Source organism: Microcaecilia unicolor, chromosome 7 (assembly GCF_901765095.1).
Source record: "Microcaecilia unicolor chromosome 7, aMicUni1.1, whole genome shotgun sequence".
Taxonomy (NCBI): domain Eukaryota; kingdom Metazoa; phylum Chordata; class Amphibia; order Gymnophiona; family Siphonopidae; genus Microcaecilia; species Microcaecilia unicolor.
The window spans coordinates 227397671-227422090 of NC_044037.1; the positions used below are offsets into that span (position 1 = coordinate 227397671).

A 24420-nucleotide genomic window follows, 5' to 3' on the forward strand; every position below is an offset into this window, starting at 1 on the left:
TATTACCTTAGTCTTGTCAGCAGAGATCGTCTGATCCAAACCTGCAGCTTTAGACTTCCCCACTACACCAGGTGTAATTGATGTCGCTCCCTCCATCGAGGTTTCAGGCTCTCCGTTGTGCCGAATTCCTTTGAATGATTGAAACACCTCCCATCTCTCCTCTCCCACACCACCTTCTGGAACTGGGGTTGAGGACGCCAGCAGCGGAAAGCTACCACCACCTGTCTGTGGGGGAGGAGCTCTCATGTCGGGGATGAGCGACAGCTGTAGTCCAGGGAACGCTCCAGGGTCTCCATCCACCTCTGAGTGGAGCAGCAGACTGCTACCTGACAATGCCGGTACCACTGCTCTCCGAAGATACGCCTGGATAGAACCGCTGAGGGGCAGCGGAGGCGGGGTGGCCTCTCCTCTTCGACATCGCTACCGTGGTAAGAAACAGAGAGCTGAAAGGTATGTCAGACGACAGCAGCGGCCATCTTGAATCCCGGTGGAAGTTATCAATGTGGTAGCCTATTAAGATACATTTTTTTTTACCATAAGCTATGATATGTTAGCACAGGGTCCCATTTTATGCAATAAGATCCTGTTCTACAGTAGCATGATTTGTGGTAAAATAACCCAACTTAATAGTAGCCCATGTTGATAACTCGCCCCCCCCCCCCCCCAAGCCTGTAGTCTGGGAAGACAGCAATGCAGTTTCTATGTCACATCTTTGTTGTATGATCGGATATTCTTTTTTTCTTTTTTAATGCAGCCATTTTGAATGCTTATGAAAAAATGAGCAAGAAATTCTAAATGAATAAATAATCATTTGCTTTTAAATCAAACTAGCTTGCTTTCTCAGAGTGTAATTTCGTCAGCAACTTAAATTCAATCCTTGTATTCTTTTCTATTCTGTCTCTCCTCCCGCCCACTGGGATACATTAGGGTTCAAAGCAGAAAACAGCATGGTTGATACAATGTTTACATAGCATAAAAGATAAGTAAGCATAAAATTAATGGATTGCATCAACAAATCTAATTCTAATCTCCTACTCTCTGGATAAGAAGGTTTTGATACTACGTAGAAAGACATCAACAATAAAATCAAATTCTAAATGCAAATAAACCACCTCAAAGCATCATACCATATGCAACCTACCCTCCAACTCTAAATAACTATCACTGCCCTAAGTACTTCACGAAGGAGTTTCTAGAGGGTGACCCTTTTTAGGGAGTAAACTGACACTACAGTAATGTTGCTTAAATGGCTACCAGTTGATAGCAGGGAGAGGATAGGGCAGCTGAAGAATTCAGAAGCAGGCTGGATCATAGCTCGGTCCTTGGGAGTTCCTGTAGGCTTCCACATGGTCTCCACAGCCTCTTGGTTGCTGTCTCCTGTGGTTCCTCAGTTGTGAATCCAGATGCTGCTCTAGTGGACTGATGGCCTTATAGATTGGTCTGATATACTAAAAGAAAACACTGTTAGCCAAAGTTAAATCTGTTCATATGCGTGGCTTTCCATGAACTACTGTTATCTTTATAGGAGTAATCTCACTATGCTGCTAGTGTTGATGGAGCAGGTAAGGTATACCATGTGCCAGGAAACAGCTATCTACAGATGATTGATTTTGCTCAGATTAACTGAACGATGCAGTTGGTGGGTGGTTTTGCTAACAGCTGAGTTGATATGTTTCCATATCTGCTGTATCATGTGGTGGTTGGTCTGAACATACAATTTCAGTGGCCAGCATCGAGACGTTTGCATTTGTAAAGCCTCACAGTACGCCGTGTCTTTATGACAGACGACAGTGGGAAGCATCATTGAGTGGTGTGTAAGTTGTAATCTGAAAAATACTGTTTTGAAATAATATTAAACATGGACAAAATTTGCATTAGTTTCTGCTGCTTAAAAGCTCTTGATACAGTTACAAGTGCAATGCAGGGAATTTGTTGAGACAAATTTCTTCATGTTAATCTACAAAATGAGACACGGTATTTCATCTTCTCTTTCTCAAAAAGTTAAGCATCTTGTCAAACAGCCCATGCTGTGCCCTTAATGCTTTACATGAACCAACACGCCCTTTGTGTCTCAAGGGCGTGTTGGTTCATGTAAAGCATTAAGGGCACAGCATGGGCTGTTTGACAAGATGCTTAACTTTTTGAGAAAGAGAAGATGAAATACTGAAATTTCATGTAAAACAGATGAAAAGAAAAAAAAAATTGGCAAGAACTGTGGCCCCTCAGCAGAAACATAGTGACACTGGAAGCATTGTAACAGTTTGCATACGGGGTGACACAAATTGTGTTCTTTGCTGACAGTGCATGTGCTTCATGTTGTGCAATTAAAGGGCATGCATGTGTGCCTAAATTTGGATTACCTTGAACCTGAGGAAGGGAGCACAGGCTTCAGAAGCAAGTCACAACTGGAGTTAGTCCATGAAAAAGGTTTCACACACAGCTTTTTATTGAATGCAGTTTATACAGTGTGTCCAGGTAAAAGACTTCTTCAGAATAACACTGACTTGAACACCGGCAGAGAGGGAACATTTATAACACAAGAAAAATAATTCAAATTAATGCTCTAGAGTCCACAATAAGTTAAGAAGAAATATGTGACAGCCTCTGAGAAACGGTGGCTTAAGGGGGTCTTTTACTAAAGCTTAGCTTGAGTTATCTGCAGCAGGGCCCATTTTATTCCTATGGGCCCTGCTGCAGGTAGCTCAAGCTAAGCTTTAGTAAAAGACCCTCTAAATTAGCGAATCCAAAATGTTCAGAATGGCCAATTTTTTATTTATTTTTTTTCTTATCGTTTGAAAACTTCTGTAACTTTCTTATTTTTTTTAACATAAAAGAATGGAGTTTGGACTATTTGTATTACAAATCGTTTGCTCTAACAGAATTAATTAAAACCTCTTTTTCTTTTTTTTTTGTTTCTGGTGACTTTAGTCACTTTTTCCCAGAGATGGTCAAATATATCCCCAAGAAAGGTAAAGGAAAAAATCACCAGCCTAGTTGATGATCTCCTCTATGCATGAATATGGTGCTCTTTTCCATAGAGAGAGGCAAGAAGTCACAGCTTTATGTGTTGACGTAAATTCTTCGAAAAGGAGTTGCAAACAGGGACGTAACTAGGTGGGGCCACAGGGGCATGAGCCCCCATAGATTATTCCTGGCCCCTGCCACTTTCGACCCCCCCCCCCCCCCCCGCCGCCACCAGGTACCTTTGCTGCTGGGGGTCCTCAACCCCCGCCAGCCAAAGTCTTCTTCAGCGCCAGTGTCTATCGTGTTCACTAATCTGTTTCTCTGAGTCCTGACTCCTGATGTCCTGCGTGCACACGTGCAGGACGTCAGGACTCCCAAAAACAGATCATCAAACGCGCCGGAGACCAGTGCTGAAGAAGACTTTGACTGGTGGGGGTTGTGGACCCCTGCCAGCAAAGGTACCTGGCAGCGGCGTCCGCCCGGGGGGGGGGGGAATCGAAAGTGGTGGGGGAGGGCCGGCAGCAGGAGGAGGGGGTCGGCAGCAAGCTAAACTGTGCCCCCCCACCCCGGGCTCTGGAACCCCCCTCCCGCCGAGGTCAAGCTACGCCCCTGCTTTGCAAGTAGATGGTTCAACCTTAGTATGATCATATAGGAGCCCCCTAGCACCAATCAGTAGTGCTGTAAAACAAAACAAAGAACCCCAGAGTGAAATTTAACAGTGGCCATCCTAAATCAACAGCCCATTTAATGAGCATCAGTGTATATTAATTATCTGTAGTTTTATGCCGTTATATGCTAGATATACAGGAGTTGCAAACATAGAGGTCCTTTTACTAAGCTTTGGTAAAAGGGGGGCCTGTGCTAGCTTCAGCGCGTGTTTTTGATGCATGCTGAGGCCCCCTTTTATCGCAGTGGGTAAAAGGCTGTCCATTTTTGGGAAAATGAAATGGCTGTGCGGTAAGTGAACCACTTACCGTGTGACCATTTTGGGGGGGGGGGGGGGGGAGAGCAGTTACCACCACCCATTGAGGTGGCGGTAAGGGCTCCCGCACTAACCCAGGTAGACAGTATTTTTGTAGCGCCAGAAATGGCATATGCTGGGGGTGGGAACTACCTCCGGGCTCTTGCGGTAGCCTGGTGCTAGTTCCAGATTGGCACTCGGCAAGCCTGTTGCCACACGCCAACCCTTTAGTAAAAGGGCCCCACTGTTTCCTCTTATGTGCATAGTTACTTGTATGCATTAAGTACTGTTGTTTAACTTTAAGTATCCATGTATCCTGTCTATACTTAACTATATACCCTAACACCATCCACATTTTGACTCGGAAAAGTCTGTTTCAAGGGAGTTTCTGCAGAGGTCTCAGTGAACTCCAGATATCGTAGAAGCACTGGAAATAGTAACTTTTGTAGTCACTGTCCATCCTTGCGGCTAAACATGTTGTGTGGCTGACAGTAGATTCTGCTGCAAATACTTTATGGTTCTGCTAGTTTGCAACCTGTGAAACTTCAGAAAGCTCAGTAGCAGACGGCTGGAATATGTACACCCACAGATTCTATATATGGTGACCTAAATTTTCGCACGCAAATCAGCACATATTGACCATTTGGGTGCACAAATTATTAATGAGCCAATTGGTGCCAATAATTGGCTACTAACAGCCAATTAATTGGCTTTAATTGGGATTTACGCACATATTCTATAACAATGTGCGCAGAAATCATATAGCGCATAAATTCAAGGATCCTGGCTGGGGGCGTACTCAGAGTTTACGTATATTATTATAGAATAGACCCACTCGGCACCTAACTTGGGCACTGGCATTTACACCTGCTTTCATCGGGCATAATTGCCGGCAACGTTTATTTATTTGTTGCATTTGTATCCCGCATTTTCCCACCTATTTGCAGGCTCAATGTGGCTTACAGTGTTCCGTCATGGCATTCGCCATACCAGAGTAAAAGATACAATTGGTATTACATAAAGAACATGGATGACATAATAGAATTAAGCAATCAGGTATAGAGAGATAACCTTCTTTGGACCCATTTTCTCCTGGGAACTATCGACCGGTTTCTAATCTTCCATTTTTATCTAAAGTATTAGAAACAGTTGTATTTAATCAACTTCAATCTTACATTGAATCTAAAAACATATTACACCCTAGACAATCAGGCTTCAGGAAGGGACATAGTACTGAAACGGTCATTACCTCTTTTTTAAGTGAAATACACGCCAGACTAGAGCATTATGTTGCTTTAGTTATCTCATGGGACTTGTCAGCTGCATTTGACCTGATAGATCATGATCTCCTGTTATATCGGCTAAAGGAAATTGGTATTGCAGGTACCACTTATGAATGGTTTGCCTCCTTCCTTGCAAATTGGTCTTTTAAAGTTGCCCAAAATTGTTCCACTTCTAAAATGTATCCCGTTTCCTGTGGGGTACCACAAAGATCAGTCCTGTCACCAATTCTGTTTAACATATATGTCAGCCCTCTTGCTTCACTTATTCAATCACTGGGTATTAGTTTCTACTCTTACGCCGATGATTTTCTCCTGATCCACTATGTAAAGCTGTTAGATATTGAACTTACGCAAATTCAGAATGGTCTTAAAGCAGTAGCTAGTTGGCTTAAAAGAAATCATTTAGTCTTAAATCCAGATAAGACTGTTACATCGTGGATTACGGGTCGTGATACTGTTCCTGCTGTCATACCTACTTTATTTGATAAACCGATTCCAACAGTACAATTGTTCAGATATTTAGGAGTCATTATTGACTCAGCTCAGTCATTTAACAAACAAATATCTGTGGTAGTCAGGAATTCTTTTTATCATCTCCGAAAACTACGCTCAATTAGAAACTCAATTGACAAGGCTTCATTATGTAAACTAACGCATGCATATATTACAACACGTCTGGACTATTGTAATAGTGTTTATGCAGGACTTACAAAGACAAATATAAAACGTTTACAGATGATACAGAATACTGCAGCTCGTATCATCTGCAGGGCCTCAAATATGATAGAACGATGCCACTTTTATATCAACTTCACTGGCTTCCAGTTGAAGCCAGAATAAAATTTAAAATTTTTACACTGACTCATAAAGTACTATATTCACTTATTCCATCGTACTTATCGAATCTTATTCTGCCATATTCGCCCAGGCGAACTCTTCGTTCTCTTACAGATAACAGATTGATTATCCCCTCTCCACAAAAGGCTAGATGGGAGTCCACCAGAAATTCAGCATATTTTTTCTTGGCCCCCTCTCTCTGGAATTGTCTCCCAAAACATCTTAGATTGGAAGAATCTTATATTAAATTTCGAAAATTTTTGAAAACGTATTTATTCCAGGAGACAGTCAAAAATAATCTGTGATAAAATGGCAATACTAGTTAGAATTGACTATGCAGTAAATTTTATATGTTAGTCATGTTGTTGTTATGAATGGCTGTTTAGCAAAATTGGTGTTTTATCTTTTAATGAATGGCTGTTTTAGTTTGCTTTCCTATCAACTTGATGGAGTTCTTTTATGTTTTTATTATTATTTTTATATTAATATGTAAACTGTTTCTGTTTTGTAACCATAATTTGAGATGGTATAGTAAAATGAATAAATGATTCAGAATATCAGGTAAATGGTGATGTGCTGCAGTTCCTATTATGGATTGTTGTGGTATGCCTTGTTGAAGAGATGAGTCTTCAGTGACTTGCGAAAGTTGATTGGGTCGTAGATTGTTTTCAGGTCAAGTGGCAATGCATTAAGTTAGGCGCCATTTATGCACTTAGCTGCTATTCAGTAAAGGACATGGATCCGTTATAGAATAATGCTTAGCACTTAATTTTTTTTTGCCCCGATTTCTCGGCACTATTTATAGAATCTAGTCCAAAATAGCTATAGAAATTGGTGGGATATAAGAACCGCAGGGCCCATCTATTCTGTCCAAAGTACTATTGCTTGCATGCTATAGGAAGTGGAAGAGTAGCCTAATGTTTAGAGCGGTGGACTAGGAACTGGAAGGCCCAAATTAAAATCCAAGGACAGAGCCTTGAGGCCTTCTGCAAGTCACTTAACTCTCCATTGCGTTGGGTCCAATGCTTGGCCAGTTCTGACAGCACCGCTGGTCAGAGATGCCCCTCCCCCCTCTGTTGGGCAGCAGCAGCAGTATAGTAGTACCTCACACTGCATGGGAGAAGGCCATGGCAAGCTGGTCCTTTATCATGCCAAGAAAATCATAAGGGTAGGATCGACTCAGGAGCACATCTGGATCTGGATCTTTGTAAAACAAATGACAGTGGGAAGGTGGATATGGCTTGAGAAGAAGCAGGTATGCAGTTTGATTGTAAATAGTGTCTATACTGCAGCTTGTCACAGGTGCACCATATCTCCTAAGGGTCTTTTTAAAGACCAGTTAGACAATCGCTACAGTGAAGATTTGTTTTAAGTGATTTTCTATTGCTAAATTTAAACACTGTCCTCGGATGCATTAACATCTTTTGAACCCCTGAGGCAGGCACTCAGTGCTGAAACATGGTGCTGTGTCGGATTTTGCATGTTTTTGCAAGTAAAGGGCCCTGTTTACTAAGGCGCGTTAACATTTTTAACACGCCTATAATTAGCGCGCACACTAACCATGTAGACATGTACATGGTTAACTCGTGTACATGGTTAACGTGCCTATTGTGCGGCTTAGTAAACAGGGCCCAAAGTGTTTCAGTTATTTACGATCAACCTGTGTACCTGGTTCTTCTCAAACCATCCCACCTTCCCACTGTCATTTGTTTTGCAGCGTTCCACGTGGGATCTCTTTTGGTTTGTCTCTGGATCTGGCACGCTGTAGATCTTAGTAATCTCAAGCATTTCTTCTTAGTGGCCAGAGACTTTTGGGGCTTATTCCGTCTTAAATAATGTTAGTGCAATTGCTTCCACTGCTTTCACTGACTCTGTTTATTTATTAGGATTTATTTACCACCTTTTTGAAGAAATTCATCCAAGCCGGTGTACTGTATAAAATCGGTTTGAAAGAAATTCAAGTGGCCAGTGATGGTGATAAACACATTAGTATACCAATTTCCAGGAGGGAAATTGGTACGCTACCAATTTATGGAGGGATTTTTACTACACTGACTGTGGGGCATATGCTTCCCAAGGTTCCAGGCTATTACAGAAGTGTAGCTGAGTGCCTTTTGAGACTTTAAAATTTGAGGCAGTAGCTAAAGTGAACTATTTTCTGTGTGCCAGGTGGTTTATAAAAGTCAGTATTTCATTATTTTATTTGCAAAGCTGCAAGCAAGTTACAAAGTAACGATTCAATGTAAAAAAAAAAAATGTAGTCAGTATAACTCCCCCTTACCCTCATCACACTTACCCCAACCAGTTTGTTCTGTAGCCTTCTTTATATACAAGATGTACTTAAAGATTACAACTCCTAATTAAACCTCCAACTAGACTCCCAGTGTTTGATGCAGATGAAGAAGGCTTGTTCATACACCCAAATGTTTATGCGTCTCATAAAAATGGGTAAGTACCTTTTGTAACTCGCCTCATCAGGTTAAAAAAATTCCAGAATTTTAGGGGAAAATAACTACATTCTTCCAGGGAGGTTTATAAACTTTTTATAGATTTTGCCAAGGAGGATTAAAAAAAAACAACAACATTATTTTAACATAAATTAAAACAAAATGAGAGACTTGCCCACACCATATAGACAGGGCAGATGCTGGAGCAGAATGCGGTATAGAAAGTTAGGGAACAATGAAATCATTGGTGGTTCCTGCTAGGCAAAATATGCTTGATATGTGTAGGTTTAGCTCTTTGATCACCTTATCTGGTATTTAAATTACTCCCCTATATGCAGGGGTGTGCTGGTAAATTGCTAACAGGGGGCTGTCTCTCGCCAGCAAAGTAAAAGAGAATTCATGAGGGGCCCAAGCCCACATTTTGGGATCCATTTGTTAAAGTAGCCATGGAGAACCGGCTCCCAAAATTCTTAATAACTTAACAAACGGCTCTCGAGAGCCTGTGAGAGCCTGCTCCAGCACACCACTGCCTATATGGAGCCTTTCGGTGGCAGTAATTTTATATGTGGTTTTTTTTTATTTTTTTTGTCATGGAGATTTTATTGGTGTGTTGAGAAAATAAATGACCTTGAGGAAGAAAAGAAGCATATTTATTATTTTAGGAGTCTTTGATATGTTTGCACAAGTATGCTTTTGGTTTTTTTTCAATTAGAATACGAAGAACTTGGTGGGAAATGTGATCCATTTTGTCTTGTGATTTTTGAACATCTCAAAAATTATGCACAGTGTACTGCTTTTTTTTTTATCCCTCAGGCAAAAATAGAACATTTTTCTTTTGTAAGGACTGATTATTTTTTTGTGTAATATGTACTGTCTAGAATTCTGTGACGTGTTTTGTTCTTGGTATTATTTTTAGACCATTAGAATCCGTCTATTCATTTTGCACTCCTCATCCAGTCAGAACCAAGGCTGACATCTGGTGCTATGAACCATCGTTCGTAGCTACCTATAAATGTTTTCCACTGTTTTACATCTCCTTTGATCTCTCCTAGCTCAGTCACTGCAGTACCAAACTTAGAAGAACATAAGAATAGCCATACTGGGTCAGACCTTTTTTAAACCCAGATATGCTAACCACTCTTACCACGTCCTATGGCAACGAGTTCCAGAGCTTAACTATTCTTTGAGTGAAAAAATATTTCCTCCTAATTTAAAAGTATTTCCATGCAATTTCATTGAGTGTCCCCTGCTCTTTGTATTTTTTAAAAGAGAGAGAGAAACATCAATTCAATTTTACCTATTGTACACCACTCAGGATTTTGTAGACCTTAATCATATCCCCTCTCTTTTCCAAGCTGAAGAGCCCTAACCTGTTTAGCCTTTCCTCATATGACAGACGTTCCATCCCCTTTATCGTATTGGTCGCTCTTTTCTAACTCTGATATATATTTTTTGAGGTATGGTGACCATAATTGAATGCAATATTCAAGGTGAGGTCACGCCATGGAGTGATACAGAGGCATTATAATAATCTTGGTCTTATTTACCATCCCTTTCCTAATAATTCCTTGAAAGTACAATTTGATGAATAAGATACCTCCTATAAACAGATAAGATTAGCTTCCTGGAAGAAAGTCATCTATACTGTACATGAATTGATGAGTAGGGTAACTTTGGTTCAAATGTTTCCCTTTGTTATTTCAGATCAATGCATTTTAGTTTCTTTGGGGATTTTATTTGGCCCAATGGTTTCCTTTTCTTCATTTTTTGTCAGCTCAGTTGGAACCTAGTTGGAACCAGTGCTAGGGTTCTGGCTCTTCAGTCCAGTGATTTCCTGCCCTATTTAATGTATTCTAATTCTCACCATTAGTACTCTGGCCATTGTAGCAACAATCCTAGGTCTCTGTTTACTAAGCTGCACTGTAGGCGCGCTAACGGTTTTAGCACGTTCTAGTGCTAGAAGCACCCATATGGGTGTGTCTAGCATTAGCGCGTGCTAAAAACACTAGCGTGCCTACAGCGCAGCTTAGTAAACAGGGCCCCTAAAGTTAGAACACTGAAATAATGGGCCCTGTATCCTCCCAGTAAGTGTCGCCATTGTAGAGTGACTGGGAGGCCCTTCCCCCATGGGCCTTTTAACTCTGCCTCAGGAACAGCTGTGGGGAACAGAAGACCTGAGCTGAGAATCAAACCCAGGTGGTTGCATGGCCAGTTTAAAAGCCAAAGTGTTGCAGACATGCAGGTATAAGAAATAACATGGACATAGGGAAGTAGGTAGGCTTGAGTGAAGAATTATACTGTAATAATGAGTGGTAGCAAGGTGTGTTTACTGAGAAGTCATGCTTCTGGTAGTATGACTTGTATCTTGTGAATTTGGAAACAGCAAGAACTTATACATAGGGATAAATCTTAAGACAGTCAAATTTTGTCTCTGCCAGCTCAAATATGTGTTTTTGCAGGCAGAGATGAATACAGCGGGCAGATATATTCAGATACTTAGAAACTTACATGACACAGGAATTTAGCAGAATAAAGGTATAACACAAAACCTAAGCTTGTTAAACTTGAATCATAGTAAGTATTCAGGAAGTGGAAGCACAACATTAAGATTTTATCATTAATTGTGGTTTGTCAGTTTTCAGTTCTTTCCATTTTTGTGTTTTATGTATTTGCACAGAAAAATGAGAGTTTTGTTTTCTAGCTCTGCTTATGCTTTTGCAGGGATTTACACTTATTTTCTGTTAATCATTTTCTATCTTATGTCTTAATACCAGTAATGTCTTATTCTCCCTTTGCCTGGACACATTGTTCTAGAGGAAGATACTGTGTTCAGCTCAGCCATGTTCTTTATGATTCAATAATTTTTATTGATGACATAGGTCAGTAAACAACTAAAAAAAGCATTGTGCATACAGAACAAGATCCACCGACATCAGTGTTTAAACATCTTTCCCCTCTTCCCCCTATTCTGAAGTGCAGCAATTACCCTTCCATATGTTGTATTGATTGGGTACTACAAGCCCAACTTACAAGCCCAACTCAACTTTTACATTCAGGAAAACCATTGCAGCAAGAAAGCTGTATTAAACAGAATAACCTACCCTCCCAAGCTCCATAAAAGAACTATCCCTCCCTTCCCCTCCCCCCAACCTTCCCCCCTCAAATTTCCAGCCACTTAAACTCCAAGCCATCGGCCCCCCCCCCCTTCTAGGAACTAGGTATACCCCACTTATTGAACTTAACGGGGTCATCCTTCGTTGAGAAGCAAATTGCGACCTCGAGGGTGTAAGATCTGGAGATATAGGCCCCAGATGGCAAGGAATCGCTTCCTCCTCATTGGCGAGAACCGGGACTCCCTCGCCTCCCAGGTCGCCAAAAGATGTATCTGGTTTCTCCAATGCTAGTAAGCCGGGGGGGGGGGGGTCTGATGGCGTCCAGTATTGCAGAGTACACTAAACACACCTTGCGGAGGAACAGTGCTTCATACTTGTTCTTACCCCTAAACGTATCTGGTACGTCCAAAAGCATCTGTTTCACTGTCCCCAGGATAGCCATGTTCTTTAATATTATCTAGTAGAAGGGTCTTCTCAATGTCAGGCAGGCATTACTTCCCCATGGGTCTTCTTAGGCCCCGATTGTGCCTTCCCCCTCTTTCTTATTGCTTCCAATCCAAATGTTCTCCGACCGTACATGCTGCCTGATAACTCTTCCATTAGTGCTTAATGTGAAGGAAGATACTGTCCACATGTGCATGTGAAGTGCTGCCTGACAGTCCTCCACCAGTGCTTTCTATGAGGGCAAATACTATTTGCCTGTGCATGTGCACACAAGCCTGAAATGACCACATTGCTCACAGACTAACTAGCTGTTCTATATGTAGGGCTACAGTACTGTATCTGGATGCTGAGGCTCCTGCAATGTAATTGTTAAATGGTTCTGAAATGTCTTCTTCCTTGGGTAGCTCTAACCCTAATAAACTTGTGAAGTTCAGTAGTCAGCAGTTCTCAAGTCTTCATGATTCATTGGGGCAGGAAAAATGGTTTTACCAGCAGAATGAGCATGCAGTGTTCAGGGCAGTCGGAAGAAATCCAAGGTCTTAGCCGTGCCCGCCACTGGCTGGGTGACCACAGTCAATTTCTGTTTGTCTCAGTGAAACTGCACAGTGCAACCCCCCCCCCCCCCCATTTCTTTACACCTGGGCCAATATTAAAGCACCTCACCCAGTATTTAAAATGCCAGCTGCAGTGCTTAAATCTATTCTGTAAATTCAGCACCCCTATCAGCAAGCAGTACTGAATATGTGTGGACTACAGTGACCAGCGTGGCTGTATGAATAGCAGTGATACTATCCAAGTAGCTTTTATTTATTTAAAGTTTTTATATTCTGCTCTATCTACAATCCTAAGTGGATTCCAATAAAACGTACAATTAAAAATAAACTGCTTCTTTATTATTAGATGCAGCACCAAAAGAACAAACATATCAGTAAACAGTCAAACAAGCACTAGTAAGCAGCACAAATGCAACTGCCAGGCATAATTGCATAGAAGTAAATGATGAACAGCACAATACAAAACAAGTAGCAATAAGAACAAGAACACCAATATCAACATGGGATGTGTGGTATGCTCTTATCCCCACAGCCTCCAACATAGGCATCTGGAAATTGCAAGAAGAACCCCAATAATAATCACAAAAGGATGACACACCAGAGGTTTTGATTTTCTTCCTCCTCCCCCACAATCCACCAAAAGAAAAGAAAAAAACGACGAAAAGGGAAAGTATAAAACAGGGAAAGTATAAACAGGTAAAGTGAAATACCCCACCCCCGACTTCGTGAAGAGTAGCATAAAAAATCAGCAACCATAGGCAAAGAGAAAGTGTACTCCCAGAAAAAGAGGCCAAAAGCTAACAAAAACAGTGCTGACAGCAGGGAAATCAAAACTCATCATCCCCCAGAGAAGCAAAATGAAGAAAAGAAAGAAAAGGAGAGAAGAGAGAGAGGAAAGGAGAACAGGAATCCCAGTGCCACGAAAGATGGTAAACTATTGATTAAATAAGACTGCAATCCCTATGCAGTAAGGACAGCCAATAGTGCTCCCAGATGACTGGAAACTTCCATCTGGCAGTATCCCCACTGCCCACATCTCGACACTCCAACATAGCCAACTCAAATATGAGATACTTCTAGTGTTCAAAAGCAGGGCCATGGGAATCTCTCCAGTGGAATAAAATGACTTTCTTCCCCATCATCAACGTCTTATGGAGAAAAGCGCTTCATCTGCAGGCAGGAAAAAAGAATCCTCACCCAAAAAGAGGACACCCTCAAGGACAAAGGACAGGGATGCACCCAATGATGTAAGAAAATTGAACTGGCGCCAGAATGACTGAACAAATGAACACTACCAAAATATGTGATTTAGTGTGGCTCTGGGGCCATGTCATTTGGGCAACTACCATTGGTATCCATCCCAGATCAGAAGGCCCTCCAAGGAGAAATGTGTGTGTGAAGGACAAACTGATAGATTATTTTGCTATTGGACCTCTTAACAGACAGCAACAGAATATCCTTTAGATTATACTTGAACAAATCTCTAGTCACCTTGGCCCCAAGTTTCTAAGACCACATTCCCATCACCAAAGCCAGAGCCAAGTCTGGGAGAAGTTTCAAGAGGTCCCCCTCAAAGTGCGCCAAGAACCTCTTTCATTCCTCAAACCCAAACACTGATGGAGAGCCTGAGCCAGAAACCACACAACAGAACCAGTAGAGATGGGTAGGGCAGGGAAGGGCCCCCAGAAACCTCAGAGCCAAGTCCTAACCGGCCAACAAACTGGCTCCAAAGTCCACTATTTATCTTCCAGGTCATGCACCAGAAAATCTTTTCAAAACTGAACAGCAACCCACACCGCAGGAAACAGCACTGTGCACACAAATTGAAGAAGGGGAGCACAGCCAGGCTAATGGGTCTCATGAAAGAAGAGCTTTGGAGGGGAGGTTCGATCACAGGCACCACCAGTCAGAGTTCTTCTCCCGCACTGGAGCCAGGAGTTTACCATGGTTACCGCTGCATCTGGAGGGTCAAACACCACCGTTTTCCCCTCTCACTGGATTTTAAGGTAGGCTGGATATTGGAGACTAAATCTAATCTGATTCTTCACCACAGTCTTGCATACAGAGTTGAATGCTCTCCATTTCTCCATAACTGCCAGGGAGTAATCTTGAAATAGGAGTACCCTTTGCCGAATCACAACTCCTTCTTGCAATACTGGTGCATGATGCATTCCTTATGTGCACAATTAAGGATCCATGCAATCATCACCCAAGGCTGTCCACCCTCCACTGGAGGTCTCCCAAGCCTGTGGGCCCATTCAATACAAAGCAGGCCAAGATGGTCACTCTGTAGGAGTTCCAGGGTGAGCCATTTTCCTAAAGCTCCAAGCAGCTCGTCATCCTTTAGAGACTCAGACAACCCCACAAACCGTAAGTTATTTCTACAAGGTCTGTTCTTTAGGTCGTCAATCTGAGTCTCATATTTGCTCACCGTGGCTTGCAAATGACGCAGTTCCTCTCTGGTCTCCTTTAGCTCGTCCTCCGTACCGCTGATTCTATTCTCCATCTCCACCAGTCGCTTGTTAAAATCGTCAACTGACTACACGATAGAGCCATGCTATGCTTTAATAGGAAGCTTACTTGCCTAGGACAACAGCTCTTGAGGGATTACAGTGAGGACTCTTGCTAAAGCTAGAGCGAAACGGGTCCGTCGGGACTTCACTCCACAAGAGAGCAGTACCGAAGCAGCTGGTGCAACACAACTCAGCATTATTGAATACAGCACAGATAAGTGATTAGTGGAATCGATATGTAACTTTGCTGATAACTTTTTGAGGTTACTATAAACATGAGATTCAAGAGAGGTTTTTCAGCCTATGTTTACTTTTTAACCGTAGTGCTCCAATTTCTGAAATAATTCCGGTCATTGCACCGAGCAGAGCAATGGTAGTATGAGGCTTTTCCTCTCATCTCCATACCTACATTAGAAGTGGTCTATTAATGTGTTTTTTGATTCATGTTATGTTTTGTCTCTTTGTATATTGACCTGTTTATTTGTTTTTGCTTTAATAAGATAAACAACCTATCCACCATCTTGCTTCATTTTATGCAGGCCATGAACTTTTTTTTTAAATATTTTATTTATAATTTTCATCCAAATTTAACAACTTACAAGAGAAGATTACAATATGAGAAAATTTACAATATCTATAATATATCTATTACAATTGAAATGTTTATACTCTACTTTCGACCAGAAATATAAAGTAATAGGATCCAAGAAAGGAAAAGAAAAAAAAAAACCAAAAGGACAAAATTGTTACAGTGGGGTTGTTGTTACCAAGTAAACCTTCCCTAAGTGTATCATACAGTGTGGTCTGGTAATCCAACTACTACATTCACATCCTCTAACTGTTCAGGATCAAAAAACTGGAACGATTTGCCTTGATATAGTACTCTACATATACAAGGAAATTTTAACATATAATTTGCTCCAAGTGCCAGAGTCCTCTGACGTAGTGCTAAAAAAGCATTACGTCTTCTTTGGGTCTCTCTAGCCATATCAGGAAATATTCTTATTTTAGATCCAAAAAAAAGTAGATTCTAAATGTCTAAATGAAGTCTTAAGACTTTGTCGCGATCCATTTCTAAAGCAAAAACAGCCAAAGCAGTCAACCTCTGAGAAATTACTTCCAAAGATGATTCAAGAAATGATGTCAAGTTCATCGCTTCTCCTCTGTTCGGTTGGAAAGTCTCTGAATTTGATTTATTTTGTAGATATTGTACCCGAACAATAGGAGGTAAGGAATCACTTGCCATTCCTAATACCAGGCCATGAACTTTTAACAAAAGAATGATAGCCAGTAGTTTATAACTTACATTAGAGCCTCCAGCCTCACACAACTCTACCCCCTACAAGTGTTCCCCAAATTAATGGCAATATTTAAGCAGAGAAAGAATAATCCGGTGCAGGGCTGTGTGCTGGGGTATTCTCTCTACAGTTTCTGCCCTTGTGATTCAAACTACACTCTTAAATTTTATTTTGTGTTTTGTTTTATTGTTTAACTAAAATTGCATGTTTTCTGTTTAAGTAAAAAAAAAAATGACTTGGAGGACAAGGAACTATCACAGACAGCTTTCTTACCTGTCGTACAGTGCACAGGCTCTGGCGCCACCACAGGCATTGAGGAGGTTTTGCAGGGGGGCATCTGCAGCAGTGAAGAGTGCCTCTCTGTCAGAAAGGCAGCTGTGCAATGGCAGGCGAGTCTTGGTAACAGGCTGCTTTGTGGCATAAAGCATTTGCAAAGCAGCCTGTTACTGAGCGTATATTTGGGGGAGGGCAGAGGCTTGTGCTGCACACCAGGAAGTTCTCAGGAGCACAACAGTGTACCCTGGCAAAACAGCTGAGAAATTAACAGTTTATAATCAGCAGGTTAGAATACCAGGTCATCTTAGTTATCTGTCTCTTCTAATGTCCATGTGCAGTTTTCTTATTTCCACACCTCCCTCTCCCCCCCCCCCCCCCCCCCCCCCCCCTCCAAAAGGTGGTTCTCCACTTTCATCTGCTGTTTCTCTTATTTGCTTGCATTCACAAGCAGTGGGAAAGAACCTAGGGCTCAGACCATAGGAAGCTGAAAGTTCTCTTCATTCTATTCCTTTTAGCAGTAGTGGGGGATGGAGAAAAGGGGGGAAGCAACAGCGGGAAGCAGGACAAGCAATAGCTCAGGCCCTCCTAATGCTGCAGAATTGAAAAGAATAAAGATCACTCATCATCCTTGATAATTCTGCAGAAAATTGGATTTAGATATAGTCTTGCTTTGCAAAAACTGATAAGATGCTTTGTAGTTTAATTCTATAAAACATCAATGCTGCCATTCCTGAGGTAGAAGCATAGTGGGTCTTTTACTAAGGCGTGCTAAAAATATACACACATGCTAAACGCTATAGACGCCAGTGTATTCCTATGGGTGTCTCTAGCGTTTAGCTAGCGCCTATTTTTAGCACGCACTAAAAACACTAGTGCGCCTTAGTAAAGACCCCGCGAGTTACCAACTTTGGTATTAAATACAACAGATGCCTGTAAAACTGGATCGCTGCCATAAAAAGTCTGAATTTACTGAAACAGAAGTACCTTCCCCCCCCCCCTTTCAATGATGACATACACTCTTGTCTTGAAAGTAACCAGTCTTAAAACAAAAAATATGCCAAAACAGAGCATGGGACCACAGGGAGACTTCAAAACCTCTACCCGTGTGAATGAAAACTTCCGTATACTGGCAGAGTCCTGCAGTGACATTCTTCTGGTTATGGAAGTTTTCACTTGTGTGGATAGAGGTTTTGAAGTCTCCCTATGTTCTCACACCCTGTTTTGGCGTCTTCTTTTTGTTTGTTTTAAGACTGATTACTTTCAAGACAAGAGTGTATCTCATCATTGACTAATTGATTCAAAGGTTACTTCTACAACTAGACCCCTGACGCAGGTGGTTTCACCAAAACACGGACCGTGTTGGGTCTGACTAATAAAATACTGAGTTGACGGCCCAAACCTTGAAGGCTCCTTGTGCTTTTTTTTGTCCTTTTCTTCTAGAAATTATGCAAAAAAGGCATCATGCACACCTCAGAGCTGGTAAAATGTCTTTCTGCCATATACTTGCAGCACAGGGGAATAGAGGGTTAAGTGACTTGCCCAGGGTCACAAGGAGCTGCAGTGGGCATTGAACCCGATTCGCCAGGTTCTCAACTCACTGCACAAACAATTAGGCTGCTCCTAGGGGTAGACAGTCCTGGAGGGCCACAAGTGGCTGGGTTTTCTGAATATCCCTAAGAAATATGAATGGAATAGATCCTCCTACAGTTGAATTAGTGTGCATGCAAATCTAGGCTATGCATATTCATAAAAAAAAGTTAAAAAAAAAATCCCAGCCATTTGCTGCCGTCAAGGTCTGTCTATGTTTATACTGAATTAAGCAATGGTTACCTGACACGTGTTTTGTTGATTTGCTGCTTTGTGAGGTTGATATATGTGCATGACACTACAGCTCATAATTATTTGTAATTGTTAAGGAAGTATAATTTAAAACCATTCATTAGGAATTTATTAAAATAATTATCAAAGTAACTCAGGTTAATAAAGATCTGTATATTGTGTCAGGCGCATTAGTACTTGTTGAAGACAGTTTAATTTATTGCATGTCGTGTTACAGTATCTAAATAAGGAATCCATTCAGATTTTTTTTCATAATTTTAGTCAAATCTCAAACCCTCATTAGTTCCTAAAAAAAACAAACCAACAACCTAGAAAAACTTGATTATACTGTCTTCAAAACAATGATGCTTATGACATATTATCAGTCGCCCCCCTCCCCTCCCCCCCCCCCCCCCCCCCCCCCCCCCCCCCCCCCCCCCCCCCCCCCCAAATTCTGTGGCAGAGCTTTCAGTTTTCGGAAGCATGAGATAGCAAATTCTGTAGTGGTGTTTCCAAAATCCTGCAACAATTATGTGGCATGTTTGTCTCAGATTTTACTTCATAAAAATAAAAACATTTTCTGAAATTCTTGCATGAACAGTTTTTGTTCCAACTTTTGGGGGAAAGGGAATCTTAGTGACTGGTGTTAGGAAGGGAGGGAGAATGGACAATAAAGGAAGGGAAAAGAATCTGAGAGGGGGACAGAAATTTCCAGAAGGAAGGTTGTATGGGGGAGTAGAGGGAGGAATGATCCTTTGATGCCCCACAAAACTCTCCATTCTCCTCACTCATTCTTTTTTTCCCCCTTGATCACACCTCTGATTTACCTGTCTCACACCAGAGTGCCTCCAATTTCCTTATCCCCAGACCAGACTGTTTTTTAAATTTAATTTGAGAAGTTATTAGTTCAGTTATCCACAAATGAATGTTCTTTTTTAAAAATTACCTAGATAGTGTTCTCAAAACTATCTAGTGCTGGACTTGGTAGAAAAATGTCATCCGTATAGGAGAGTATGAAAGCCTCCAACTAGACAGTATAGTGCCCACTGAACTCAAGTAGATATTAAACAAAAAAGGTGAGAGTGGGGAGCCCTGGGGAACTGTACATGAAGCTTTCTATGGGAATGAGATGGGATTCTTCCTATGTACACTGTGGGCTCGTTTTCAAAAGAGAAAAACATCTAAAAAGTGGCATAAAGCAGCATTTGTATGTTTTTCTCATTAAAACGTCCGAAACAGTAATTTCAAAACCCATTTTCCAGACGTTTTTTCATCTGTAGTGTGCCCAAATCTCAAGGGGGCATGCAATGGGCATGTTAATGGTGGGATTTGGGCGTTCCTAAGACCTGGATGTTTTTCAGCCATAATGGATCAAAACGAAAATGTCCAGACCTAAAACTAAGGTGTTTTGAGCTAGACTTGTTTTAAAAATGACTGTCACATAAAAGTGCCCTAAATGACCAGATGACCACTGGATGAATAAAGGAATGACCTCCCCTTACTCTCCCAGTGGTCACTGAATCCTTCTCACCCCCAAAAGATAACATCCTCAGATGTTATAGCCAGTCCCATTGTAGCAGCAAGCAGGTCCCTGGAATAGCCTAGTGGTTGGTGCAGTGTACTGTGGAGAAAGGGACACAGGCCTATAATTCGCTGTTAACTGTTACACTTGTGCTGGAAAGTGTGAACCCTCCAAAACCCACCAAAAAACCTACTGTATCCACATTTAGGTGACAGTTGCAGCCATAAGGGCTATTGTAGTGATATACAGTTGGATACAATAGGTTTTTGGTGGGTTTTGTGGGGCTCACCATACAATATAAGGGAGTAATGCTGAGAAATGTGACTAGAGCTTTTAGGTAAAGTCCACTGCAGTGCCTCCCCACCCCCCAGGGTGCCCCACTGCTCTGCTGGGATGTCTGTGTGGCCAGTCTACTAAGAATGCTGACTCCTCCTACATCCCAATGGCTTGATTTTGTGTATTTTTCACTTGGACTTATTTATTTATTAGACTTTATTTACTGCCTTTCTGAAGGAATTCATAGAAGGCGGTATATAGCAAGAATAAGAAAATGGACCAAAATGATAAATGCACAGAACACAAAAACATCTAGAAAGTAGCCATTGCCAAAATAAATAAATAAATAGACGTTTTGCTGTTTCGAAAATGGCTATATTTGCTATTTGGATTCTGGAGGTTTTGAGCAAAACATCCAAAGTCAGACTTGGACGTCATATTGAAAATGCCTCTCCACATGATCTTTTCCTTAAAAATTCTTCAAACCAATTTAGCACACAAGCAGTGATACTAAGGGCCCTGTTTACTAAGCCGCGCTAGCGTTTTTAGCGTACACTAGAGTCGCCCATATGTTGCTATTGGCGACTTAGCGTTTAGCACATGTTGATCATTAGTGCACACTAAAATGCTAACGTGCCCTTAGCACTGCTTAGTAAACAGAGCCCCAAATTTTCTAAGTCTCTGACGTGGTGGGGAGTGATTTATAGCATCAAAAGCTTCAGAGATATCAAATTGCAGAAGAATAGTCTGTTGATTACAACTTAGATATTTTCTAATTTCTGATGTCAATATATGCAGAGATTTGGTGCTATATATGGGTTTAAAACCATGCTGAATATGATCATAAGGAAAAAGAAAATCTGAGAGTTGTTTAAAAGTGAATTCAAGAAGTTCTAAAAGCCAAGGTATGCAGCAACTGGTCTATAATTTTCTGCAGTGGTAAGATCAGCTCCAAATGAGTTGGGAATAGGAGTCAACGCAATGTTAGTTGTACCATCAGTATAATAACCTTTTTTGTAATGATTCATTAACAACATTTTTAACCAGAGTAGAATATCTGACAGAATATTCTTTAATAAAAATAATGGACATATATCTAAAAGAGCAAGATTTACTGTAAAGCTGTTTGTTTTTTTAACTAGGGATAACCAGTTAGATGTCACTGGGGTAAACATATCTCAGATTCATCAGTTTGATCTATTGACAGTTCAGTGGGTGAATAATTTGAAATATTTAATGTAAAAGATTGTCTAATCTTGTTAATTTTAGATTGAAAAAAGTTTGCTAGATCTAAAGCATCTGAAATAGAACATTATCTGAACAAGTTAAAGTTGTAAATATTTTGAACAGTGATCTAGAGGAATTATCAGACTGGCTTAACTGTTGTTCTTCCTTACCTCATTTATAGCTAATTTATACTTTTTAATCTGTTTTTTTTTCTCCAATTTAGAAATGATTGTGAATCTTTATGCTGTTCCGAGTCCTTTCTAATTTTCTACATTCCCTTTTAAGTGCACCTAAGTCTGTAGAGTACCTTGGGGAAGAACCTTCTCTAGATCCTATTTAAAAAAAAAAAATTTAAGTCAAGAGTGTTAATTCTTCAAGTGTTTAGAAATTGAAGTATTCCAGCTTTGTATATACAGAACTAATAATCATTGAATCGAGTTTAATTCTGACTCTGCCAAAATTGGAACATATCTATTTTTTTTTTCATCTCATGTACTTTGTTGACAGATTGATTCAAATGTTTTCTTGGCACTGGAATTCTCAAATAAAAGTCCAGAAGAAACAATGATCGGACCATATTACTGGTTCCCATTTCAGATGATCCACTAATGCTTTATTGGATGATTGAAAAGACTATGCTATGACATCAACTGTCTCTTTTTATGTGTAGGAACAAAAGGGCCTAAATTAAAATGTAAAGAATTTAAAAATTGAACAAATTGGCAATTGAATAAGTTATCAGGGTCATCTAAATGCAGATTTAGGTTGCCAATAATTAATAATCATAAAAAAATTGAATAGTGTGAGAATCTCAAGCAATTTATGTTGAATTAAAGTCCAATTCCTTGGAGGTTTATAAAGTAGCAGCACCTCCAGGAAGTAGAACAAACTGAGTACATAAATTTGCATACTATTATCTCCAAACCTTGAATTAATAAACTGTCTACTAATTTGAAAGAAAAAAAAAAATCTTTATAAATCATAGCTATACAACCCCCTTGCCTACTAGGCCTAGGGCAGTTGATAATTTTATGACTTAGGGGTAGGTAATCAAAATAAGAGAGGCATTTAGGTCTGAAATCCAAGTTTTAACTATAAAAGTTAACCAAACATGGTAATGTACAATCAGTCCCTAATCAGTGCAGTTTTATTACACACTAATTTGGCGTTAGTTTATAAGCAGTGAAGTGGAGTATATTTGTCAAAATGTTCAATTTGTTTTAATAAAGAAACATAAATTATCTAATGATCTACTTTTCCTATCCCCTGAGTGTGATTTAAAATATTTTTTATTGCCAGTAATAACTCCAGGAACTTGCAAGGAGTAAGCATGTCATGTCTCCTGGCTAGTCACAAGGCAGAAACTGAAGCCATCTGGTGAAGTAGGCTGGAACAAGGCAAGGTGGACTTGGCTGGAGCTGGAGAAAGGCATGTCTGGAGCTGGAGCCAGGCAGGGCTAGAATTGGAGATAGGCAAGTAGGATCCGGGCAAGGCAGCAACTAGGAAAAGCGGCCCATTGCGAAGGCAGTCAGTGGCAGGCCCCGTTGCCCTGAAATTGGCCGGGAGGGCCTGACATCAGCGAGCAGTGCCGCAGGCCAGCTCCCTTCACAGGACTACAAAGGTGCCGCCTGTGCATGTAGGAGACCACGCCCCCTAGCAGGGCCGAGCCAACGCAGCCCACGCACCCATGAAGTGTCCCAGAGTGGCACCACCAGCATCCCACCTTGCCGAGGGATGCTGCAAACTCCCCACCCCAGGGTCCTGAGGTCAGTGTGCTGCCTGGGCCTTGCGGCACAGCCAGGGCCATGACAGGCATTTAGCAAGCACTAAATCTGTTAACACACCTTAGTAAAAGGACCCCTTAGTTGTTCATTGGCAGAGCTTGGGTATGTCTAACATTTATGCATGTAACTTATAGAATACTGTACATTATGTGTGTAAATGCTGCATTTAGTTGTGCCAGCCATAGATCTGTTGTAAGTAGGTGTGTTGATATTGACTTAATATTAGTGATCTATAACAACAGTTATGTGCATAAATGTTGTTATACAATAGTGTCACAGCCTGTGTAAAGTGGACACCTAAATTGTGGCGTCACATTGCAAATTTGCCAATGTCTGTGTATATATACCTTTTTTTTTTGGCTTACAGAGTCCAAGTCTGTTACACTAATGTACTTTTGTATGTTCAGTTTTAGATTTTGGATTATTTGAGGGCAGCACTTTTTAATTGTTTACTTCCTTGAAAGTAATTAAAAATGATTTTGTTGAATGAGCCAAGTGATGTAATTGTTATGTTAGTTCACTTAGATACATAGAAATAAAAGTCAGCAAATAATTTGTAGGTGGACTAACAAGGTACATTTGAGATTTGAAGAGTTTGCACCCATCAGGTCATTGCAGAAATGAATGACCTAGAAGCTGTTCAGCTGTTTAAAAGACAATGGCATAATCTGTAAACTGAGTCACTCAAATCACATCAACCAGTTTTTTTTTTTTTTGTTCTTTTACTTACGTATAAGTTTTGGCTATTTAAATCCTTATCTATAACATAAACTTAGATGTCTGTTTCATCTGCATTGGTTGTATTAAAATTTGATTCTCTTAGGAGCATTTCAAAAGCACATAAAGTTGCATAGGTTACTATTGGGCTCATTTTCGAAAGAGAAGGACGCCCATCTTTCGACATAAATCGGAAGATGGACGTCCTCATAGGGTCGTCCAAATCGGTATAATCGAAAGCCAATTTTGGACGTCCCTAACTGCTTTCCATCGCAGGGACGGCCAAAGTTCAAGGAGGTGTGTCGGAGGCGTAGTGAAGGCAGGACTTGGCCGTGCCTAATACTAGGATGTCCTTGACCCATAATCAAAAGAAACAAGGACATCCC

At 40.8% G+C, this 24420-nt stretch overlaps 1 protein-coding gene across 2 annotated transcripts in view; it reads left to right on the forward strand.

Moving 5' to 3' along the window:
- Positions 1-24420, forward strand: part of SLC25A12 (solute carrier family 25 member 12) — a 198025-nt gene that overhangs the window by 27031 nt on the left and 146574 nt on the right. The gene's annotated exons all lie outside the window — the stretch shown is intronic.